Raw genomic sequence first — 10,332 nt, forward strand, 5'->3', positions numbered from 1 at the left:
AGTTAGACCCAATCTAAATAGACCCAAGGTTGTATTGACCCCTAAAATGACTTGTCTAAAATAAGAGACCTGATCCAGAATGGGACTTGAGGACGTTAGACCCAATCTAATAGACCCAAGGTTGTATTGACCCCTAAAATGACTTGTCTAAAATAAGAGACCTGATCCAGAAGGGACTTGAGGACAGTTAGACCCAATCTAAATAGACCCAGGTTGTATGACCCCAAAATGACTTGTCTAACATACAGAGACCTGATCCAGAAGGGACTGAGGACAGTTAGACCCAATCTAAATAGACCCAAGGTGTATTGACCCCTAAATGACTTGTCTAAAATAAGAGACCTGATCCAGAAGGGACTTGAGGACAGTTAGACCCAATCTAAATAGACCCAAAGGTTGTATTGACCCCTAAAATGACTTGTCTAAAATAAGAGACCTGATCCAGAAGGGACTTGAGGACAGTTAGACCCAATCTAAATAGACCCAAAGGTTGTATTGACCCCTAAAATGACTTGTCTAAAATAAGAGACCTGATCCAGAAGGGACTTGAGGACAGTTAGACCCAATCTAAATAGACCCAAAGGTTGTATTGACCCCTAAAATGACTTGTCTAAAATAAGAGACCTGATCCAGAAGGGACTTGAGGACAGTTAGACCCAATCTAAATAGACCCAAAGGTTGTATTGACCCCTAAAATGATTTGTCTAACTTAAGAGACTTGATCCAGAAAGGAACTGGAGGACAGTCAGACCCAATCTAAATAGACCCAAAGGTTGCATTGACCCCTAAAATGACTTGTCTAACATAAGAGACCTGACCCAGAAGGGACTGGAGGACAGTCAGACCCAATCTAAATAGACCCAAAGGTTGCATTGACCCCTAAAAGGACTTGTCTAACATAAGAGACCTGATCCAGAAGGTCGTTGAGGACAGTCAGACCCAATCTAAATAGACCAAAGGTTGCATTGCCCTTAAAGTTAAACTGGCTCATGAATACTGTTGACCAGCAGTCATTACCCAGCAAGCTGTGCTGTAACATCAGCTATATGGACATTTAAAATGAATGATCTCATGGGGAAATGTTAAGGCCGTGAGTGACGCACTAAGTCAACCTTGAGCCGCGATGGACCGGCTGTTTCTGATGGCTGGCGTCGAATCTGCCCAAAAAACACAATATGGCAAACGTACAATGCGATATACATAGCTACTTTTGTAGTTATTTCAACAATAACAAAATAACAAAACTTAACAGACCTCCCTCTTTCGGCACCATCTACAACATAAACAATTATCCCTCCGAGCAAGCAAGCTACCCTACAAGCCAGCCGACCAGCCTCTAAATCAGTTGAATAACAACTTAATGTTTCATTCACACACTCTTGTCACATCGTAGGAAAGCACATTACTATCGCCATGTGACAATTTTGTTCAGCTAATGTAATTCCACCATGAGCTGCAAACGTGTATTAAAACTCTATTGTCACATGCAATTCTACCATAGACTGCAAAAATAGTGGATGTAGCAGCAGTGACCTCACCCATTGGTTTGTGGACTGCCGTTTTGAAGCCTCGAGTTTGGCAATTTGGCGTGGCCATCTTGGTTTATTGAAACCGGTCTTGATGCCATCAGCAATGGTGCAGCGCTAAGCTAAATGCTAAAGAGGGAAAGGGAGTCATCCAGTGGAGATATACCGACGGTGAAACTACATGAACGGCTGTACGGCAAATCCAAATCGGTAGCTGGCTAGCTTGGTTGGCAGAACGAGATATTTTTAGGTGACAAAAAGGTTCCAATCAACTTTGATGAAGTGTGAGAAGATCAAAGTTTGAGATGAAAACACAGACAACACCCAAACACTAGTTCACGGCTATTTTGATGTCAACATTAGCATCGCTAATCCTCTGTCCTGATTGACAGGTCCTGAAGTATCCTCTGCTTTATTGTCTATTTAAACTTTAAAAATGGCCCCATCATTTACTTATTTAATTTAATTTTAGATTTTATTTATGAACAAGTTTATTGAAGTAATGACTGAGTGAGAAGTAGGGTCATTTCCTCATAGACATCTATTGAAACTGAGGTAATACTTCAAAGTTGAAAAAGTTGAAGTTTTCTACATAAGAGTGACATAACTGTCATGAACACATGACACTCACATGACACATGAACCCTAACCTTAAACTCTAACCCTAACAATAACCATAACTTGTCATGACAAAACTGAATGACACTTACTAAACAAGCTTTATGTCATAACCATTTATGACTTGTTTATAGTGTTTTATGACACGTTCATGACAGTGTCATGTCATTGTTATGTAGAAAACTTCAAATGTAGCTGAAACGGAGTACTTTTTGAAGTCAGTGGAGTAGTTCCTCACTCAAGGACACAATGGACATGTGGTTAAAGGAAGACCGTTTTGAGATGTATGGAGCTAGGTTTGTTGTTTTAAAAATTTTAAATGTACATTTAAACTTTAGTTAGTCTCAAATATTAATATTTTTTGCAATTGGTATCACTCAAATATTTTTTTTCTCTCGTAAAATGCTTTTTTTGCTCTCAGTGTGATAACGTATTCCCTCAAACATTTTTTTTTCTCTCAGATCATTTATTTTTGAAATTATAATAAAGAAACAAATCTAGCTCCATACACATAGATATGGCCAAACAAATATATTATCAATATGGCTGCTGAAGAACAGGCGCTCTGTCTCTGAAACCTGTCTTATGAAGCCTACATTAAAGGACTAAGCCGTGAAACAATGCACCTGGAACACATCTCAGCCAGATGCTTAAAACTTAGTTACCTCAATGTTTTACAGTTTCCACTCATAGGCTGAACATTGTATTTATAATTTCTTTCTCATTCATTAAAACCAAAAGCAAAATATACTAATATTCTTTACAGATCTCAAACACTCATCAACCAACAAGTGGAAGAACCTAAGGGTCCTGTCTTGCACCCGGCGCAGCGCAAATCCCGTTTCAGCATATACACCTGCGCCCATGGGTGTTCTGGTCTTAAAGGGAGGTGTGTTCAGGTGCATTCTGGGCGTATCGCTATCTTGAGGCAGCGGGAAGTGATCGATTGACCAACAAAAACCTGGTCTAAAGTCAATAACGCAGCATTTCATTGTTATTTTAACAGCGCATTAGTAAAATGCACCTAGGCTTATACACAGCGTGCACACACTATGCTTGTTACACAAACACACACACACACAAGCAAAAGATCACAAATAAAAATATTACAGTGCAAATCCTTCATCTCCATCATAATAGCAATGCACCTTGGTCCATACGTGCTTTTAAAGGGAATGGGAGATGACTTCTGATTGGTTGATTGCATGTTGCGCCCAAAACACACCCATGAATTAATGAAGACACTGAGTACAACCTTTTTGAACCATGGGCCCGACGCACAAACCCCTTATTTTCCGCGAAAGTGGATTTTGACACGCCCTAAACGCGCCATGCGCTTCACGCCGTGCACTTAGATCGCTAAAACAGGGCCCTAAAGCTCCTGAGGGTTTTGGAGAAAATACCGTGCCGAGTGCATTATGAACAGTTGAAGGGGTCTGTTTAGAAAACTTGAAATGTCAGCAGCCGTTGAGAAATGAATCATCGACGTCTGCAAACCTCCGTTGACACACATCGTCATTCAAAGAAGCGGTATCGCGTCCCTGATTGCACCTTTAAATACGTGGATTGATCGTTTCAAAAAGATCTGTATTTGTCATTGCTAGACACTTTCATTTTAAATGTGAGTGGTCACACATGTGAAAACACTTTGGAATCGGTGTAAGCATGTGTGTTTTTTGCAACAGTGCATGAGTAGGTACGTACAAATGTGGTGTGTTTTTGTGTTATATGTATTCATTATTATAGAGTCACCCTTGAGGAATTTTACATTTATGAATATCTTGATTCATTTATAAAGCCTTTGAAGATTTTCTATGCGGGACACTTTATGTATGCTGCCAAAAAGAGTCATATAGACTCTTGTCTGACAAATATTGCACTAGTATGTACAGTATTATAGTAACTCACCTGGTGAGGGGATAATTATCCAAAATAACTGCAATGTGCTTCAACGCACAAACTTTGTATCGTGCCAAAATGATGTGCCAGCTTTCACTGTGATGAGAAACTACACAACTCTCAGTGGGTTTTGAGAGATCATATGGTTTGTAGCATCATACAAACTTGAACTCAGGTTTTAAAAGATCATCAGCAACTTTTTCAAGACGTTCCAGAAACGCTCATGTTTTCTCTAGAGAGGTGTTTCGTAACGCAGGACTGCAGTGGAGCCCGGGCTTACGTCAGTACAAATCGTTATTTTCTAGTTTCATAAAACCGGTTTGAATAAGTCTAACCTAAGTTACTATGGAAACCCAGCCCTCCAGACCAGCCTAGTTCAGGTAAGGCTAGTTTTCAGGCTGCTCCAGTGTTACAATTGATTAGTCAGACTAAAAAAACGTCTTCTGCAGGAATACACTTCTCTGCTCTCTGTCACCTGAGCGAGATGATGTGTGTGTATGGAGCTACATCCAGGAGGCCATTGGCCCAGCCTAGCATAAAGTTCCCCTAACAGTTTCAATATAAATCAGAATCAGAATCAGAATCCGAATCAGCTTTATTTGCCAGGTATGAGGAGACATCCGAGGAATTTTTCTTTGGAGCATTGTTGCTCCCAATGTGCTTACACATACAAAACAACCAAAACAAAAATCTACACACCAATATGTACACAATATATGCATACTCTAAACAATATAGAGGCATGAGTGCAATGAAGAGTTCAATAAAAATTATTTAAATGTGGAGCATGGTGCAAAGGATACTGGGATGAATAGTATGTTATTATATTACAATATGAACAGTATGAACATTATGACCAGTTGTGAAATAGGAAATGAGAATGATGAATGAATAACAAATAATAAGTGAGACATGAGAATGAGAATGATGAATAATACTAACTAAGTGGAATAATGAGTCATAATTTCAGTCAGCAACACTCGTGTCATAGATTTAACCATTTATTATGATAACAAATGGAAATACAGCTATGCTTGGCGCTGATGGACCAGCCCAGCCGCACGCTCAGCTGAAACAGGGAGCGTCATGCAACAAAAAAAACCAAATCAGTATAAACTAGTGAGTCAATGAAAACAATGAAAACCATTTTTTAAACTCTGAACTTTGTGTCCCATTTTTGAGCACATTGTGCAGTCCCTCCAGAAAAACGCCATTGCATAACTCAATGCATAACCAGCCAAAGGCGCATTTTTCAAACACGTAGCACTTTCAGCGCATAAATTGCCGATTTCCGCGCAAAATAATGCGGGGCTTGCATGATTTCATAATCCCCATTTTGGTAGCAGAAAGACGAAAAATGGTGCATTCAATTCACACAAGAGCAGCCGTATTTTCCTGTTTCCATGGGAACGTTGTGGAGTGACGTAGTTACGCGACGAGACAAACGGTCTCTTTTTCATCAAACCGCAATTTTTGTGAGTTGCCGCAATTTCATTAAATAAAAATTGCATAAATAGCCCGCATACTCCATCTCTTTTTTTTAAGAAAACATGCCGCATAATCAAGGATTGTTGCCCACAACAATCACAAAAAATAAAAATAAATGGATATTTCTGGAAGGACTGAGACCGATTGTTAAGCACAGAATGTTTTTTTGAGCACATTAATTACTTTGTAGAGAAATTAAAAGCATGTGAAGACAATATTTAATTCAGAAACAAAAAAAAATCTATTCTGTGCTATTATGCGCAAAATAAATAACTCTGTACCTCTGCTACACGGTGCACTCTCACAGAAGACACACAATTATCTTGGAATGCTCAAATTAAATTCATGTTTTGTGATATCGTCAAATATAATTTCAAAAGTATTTTTTTGCTCTTAAAATGTCCCATCATGCACTAAGAAACGAGACCCAGACGTAATGCCCCAGAGTGAGACGCAGATCCAGAAGATCTGATGAGAGTTACATTTATTTTGTTTCAGTATGCTAGGATCAGACTTGTCGGTGTGGTTTGAGGCGGTGTGAGAGTCCCGTACAGGAAACAGGAAACAGGAAACATCACTTCCCCTATAGCTGCCACAAAAAAAAGATCTATAACACTATGAGGTTAAAAAAAACCTGAACTGCCCTGGAGTTTATGTAACAGCTGGAGGTTTCCTGTAACAACAAAGCACTCGCTGCGTCTCGCTCGTCTCTGTTCTTTCTCTGTCTCCTGTGAAATGAAGCTGCCTTCAAGTGCAGTCGTAAACATCGACATCTATAAAGGATCTGATGGAAAACAGTAATTAATAACAGAAATACAGTGACTTGAATAAGTTAACACACCCAGGCTAAAGATGATTAAAAAGAGGAATAAAAAACCCTAACCCTTCAAAAAATTTAGGAAAATCCAACCTTTTAAGGACACCAATTTTCTTTGTGATTGAATAATGTATCATAAATAAATAAATGTTCTTCCTTAAAATACAGGGGGCATAAGTATACACCCCCCCTATGTTAAATTCCCATAGAGGCAGGCAGATTTTTATTATTAAAGGCCAGTATTTCATGGATCAGGATACTATGCATCCTGATAAAGTTCCCTTGGCCTTTGGAATTAAAATGCCTCTATGCAAATTTAACATAGGGGGGTGTATACTTATGCCCTCTGTATTTTAAGGGAGAACATTTATTTAGTGACAATACATTATTCAATCACAAAGAAAATTGGTGTCCTTAAAAGGTCGGATTTTTCTAAGTTTTTTGAATTAAGGCATTAAAATCAATTTCAATCAATCAAAAAAAAATTTTTATTCCTTTTTTTAATCAACTTTAGCATGGGTGTGTAAACTTATGCAAACCACTGTATAACATCTACTTGTGCTTTGTTGGGGGGGGGTTAAGAAAACAACATGGCCCCCCCCCTTCACCAGATTGCTTTTTTGGTCTGAATGCCCTGTAAGTCCTGCTTTCTGGAGCCTTCTTTATGAAACACCTCTGGTTCATGGTATTTAGCGGCACATTTGGAACAATTGAAAGTGCAAGTCTTGTGAATTTCACTCATCCTAACATTTTATTCTACTTTTAAGCCATAATCAGGCCTTCATACTGGAACTAATGTTTCAAAAAAAAAGGGATGAGTCATATCACTCTGTTATGTATTGTAGGTTAAACACAGACGTTCACTTAAATGTCAGCATGTCCCAGTTTTGATGTAGGCGTATGGGTGTGGTGATCGCCACACTAACCCTCGGCCTGACGGTGATGACTGTGTACGTGTGATGTGTCGTGTCCCAGTGTTGCGACAGCTCGAAGCGTCCTCCCGGGCCCGAGGCGGGGATCACCTGTTAGTGGGGAAATGATACTGAAGGATGCTGTCCAAACATGAAACCATTTAAATCTGGCATTTGGTTTTTTTTTAGTTCTCACTTCTATTGTAGATTTTGTCAACTGTGTAAAGAAACCAAGTGACACCTTGTAAGACAAAGGGAATACCAATATGAGCACTGTGCGTGGTCTGCACTACAAATAAACATTTACTGTGATACACTGCATGAGTCATATTATTGTATGTTATTATATGGTATTATTATATGAGTCATATATTTTGGATCGGATGAGTTGTATCTCCCAGGATACGTTTTATTTAATGAAGAGTAGAGATGGTCGCTGGTCATATACACAGAACAAAATTATAAACGCCACCCTTTTGTTATTGCCGACATTTTTCATGAGCTGAACTCAATGTAAGACTTTCTACGTACACAAAAGGCTTATTTTTCTCAAATATAGGTTTAATACCGATTCATTCCCACAGACACAACAACACATCTGTTCTCTATTTCTCTGCTATCTATGCCACGACAATAATGTCGAAAAGCTAAAACACCTCATTTTATTTGTTCTTTATTGACAACTAACATACTGGTGACATGAGTAGTCTTTGTGAGCATGTTCTATGCACAACAGCCAGCGTTGTATCCATGACTCAGCCACAGCCACATTCACCCAGTGACTATGTGACATAATGTGACTAAACATTGAGAAGAAACTTAACATTTCATATTTCCTAGTCGGGAAATAGAAGAAGGTGGGTACGGGGTGGCACCGCTCCCCCCCTGGAATATGACGCCTCCCCCCCAGTTCCCCCACAATCTATTGGATCAGAGTACTGTCACTTGGTCCCATGACATGGTGCTCTTTGGATCCTTTTATATAGACCTTAGTGGTCCCCTGATACTGTATCTGAAGTCTCTTTTATATAGACCTTAGTGGTCCCCTGATACTGTATCTGAAGTCTCTTTTATATAGACCCTAGTGGTCCCTAATACTGTATCTGAAGTCTCTTTTATATAGACCCTAGTGGTCCCTAATACTGTATCTGAAGTCTCTTTTATATAGACCCTAGTGGCCCCTAATACTGTATCTGAAGTCTCTTTCCCAAAATTCAGCCTTGGTGCAGAATATGTGCCATTTTCTGAGTCTGTAGCTTTTGAGATAACCTTGCTTCTTATGACCTCATAAGGGGCAACATTCCAGATCGCCCATCTGAGCTTTCATTTTCTCTAAGGCAGAGCAGGATACCCAGGGCTCGGTGTGCACCTATCACCATTTCTACCACTGGGGGACCATAGGCAGGCTTGGGAAATCGTATTAATGTTAAAAAACCTCAAAGTAAAATTTTCATGCCATGGGAAAATTTGTATTTTATTCTAAAGCCCAGTTCAGAGCAATGATTTGTGACAAAACAAAACCGTTTCAGAACGTTGCTGAACCGGCCCGTCTCAGCTCGACTCAAACCAGCTGATGGTGTTGTTGCGACTCATCTGTTCAAGTCTCCAGAGGCTGGTTTTTCAACATAAGGGACGTCAGCTGGTAGAGTCAGCTAAAATAATAGAAATGAAATGATCCATGATCCATTTTATTTTAATGTTAGAAACAGCTGCTCGAAATGGCAGAGTTTTAACACAGTAATGTTTTATGGGGATAGAGATAGAGACGGAGCGCCCAGTGGCGTTACAACAAAGCAGTGAATCAGAGAAATTAATGTTTTTGCCGATTCATCACTAGAATTGCAACTATAGCAAGCATCTTAATATCACTTACTTTATCCACATTCATATTTAGATGCAAAAAATGATATATCTAGCTTAAAAAAAAAAGCATAAAAGTTGGAAGTTAGAACAGAACAATAACGAGGCATAGAGATGAGTCTTTCCTTGTCTCAGTGGTGTGAACCATAGAGTGTATGTTAATGGACAACACATCCGGTTTGTCAAAGTGCTGCAAATGCGGAAGTGCCTTAAACCTGCATTTCATCTGAATTCCTGCAGGGGGAGACTCCTTAAACCTGCATTCTATCTGAATTCCTGCAGGGGGAGACACATGTGGTTGCAAAAGGAGGTCGGTTTCTATAGAAGTCTATGAGAAAGTGAGCCACTTCTCACTTGATTTATTACGTCAGTCAACATTTTCATAATGAGATAATGATCTCAATCTCTAGTTTGAAGTCTTCTGCAACACAGAATGATCTTCATTTTTTTATTTAGGGTCCCGTTGTTTTTTAAATGGGCGATAAAGCAGAGGGTGTTTTAGGGCGTGGCTATGATGTGATTGCCGGTGAAAGTGTGTATCGTAACGTAGAGTGTAAGGGCTCCTCCCTCTCATCTAAAATTGTCACAGCAGATCTCCACAACCCAGTGGGTGACGTCACACATGCTCTGTCCGCTATTTTTTACAGACAATGGTGTGAACTGGCAGGTTTGAGAACGCTGCAGACCGACTTGTAGCGAGAAGTGGCAAATTTACACTCGTCTCGTCACGAATCCTTGGTCTGGACTGAGCTTAATAAATGTTTAAAAGGAAAAGAAGTGAAAGCAATAATGAATGTGATGTTTTATTTAGCAGCATTACATCATGTTGTTCTATCTTGCAGGGTTACTTGTGGTTCCTAGAGTCTCAAAAAGTAGAACGGGAGCCAGAGAGTTCAGCTATCAAGCTCCTGTCCTGTGGAACCAGGTTCCAGTTTGGGTTCAGGAGGTAGACACCATTTCCACATTTAAGAGTAGGCTTGAAACTTTCCTTTTTGATAAAGCTTAGAGTTAGGGCTGTCTCAGGAGAGTCCTGAATCATCACTTAGTTACGCTGCTAAAGGCCTAGACTACTGGGGGACTTCCCATGATGCACTGAACACCTCTCTCCTCCTCCTTCTCTCCATCTGTATGCAACCTCATTCCATTAATGCATGTTACTAACTCAACTTCTTCCCTTTCCCAGAGTCTTGTGCTGTCTCGCCCTCTGCTCTCT

At 39.7% G+C, this 10,332-nt stretch overlaps 1 long non-coding RNA gene across 1 annotated transcript; it reads left to right on the plus strand.

The window, feature by feature from the left end:
• Nucleotides 1–323: 323 nt before the first annotated feature.
• On the plus strand, nucleotides 324–5,669 carry LOC116671552 (uncharacterized). Its single transcript, XR_004327286.1, has 2 exons — nucleotides 324–2,081; nucleotides 2,351–5,669. It is a non-coding gene; the product is annotated as an uncharacterized LOC116671552 (long non-coding RNA).
• Nucleotides 5,670–10,332: the final 4,663 nt, after the last annotated feature.

Source organism: Etheostoma spectabile, chromosome 21 (assembly GCF_008692095.1).
Source record: "Etheostoma spectabile isolate EspeVRDwgs_2016 chromosome 21, UIUC_Espe_1.0, whole genome shotgun sequence".
NCBI lineage: Eukaryota > Metazoa > Chordata > Actinopteri > Perciformes > Percidae > Etheostoma > Etheostoma spectabile.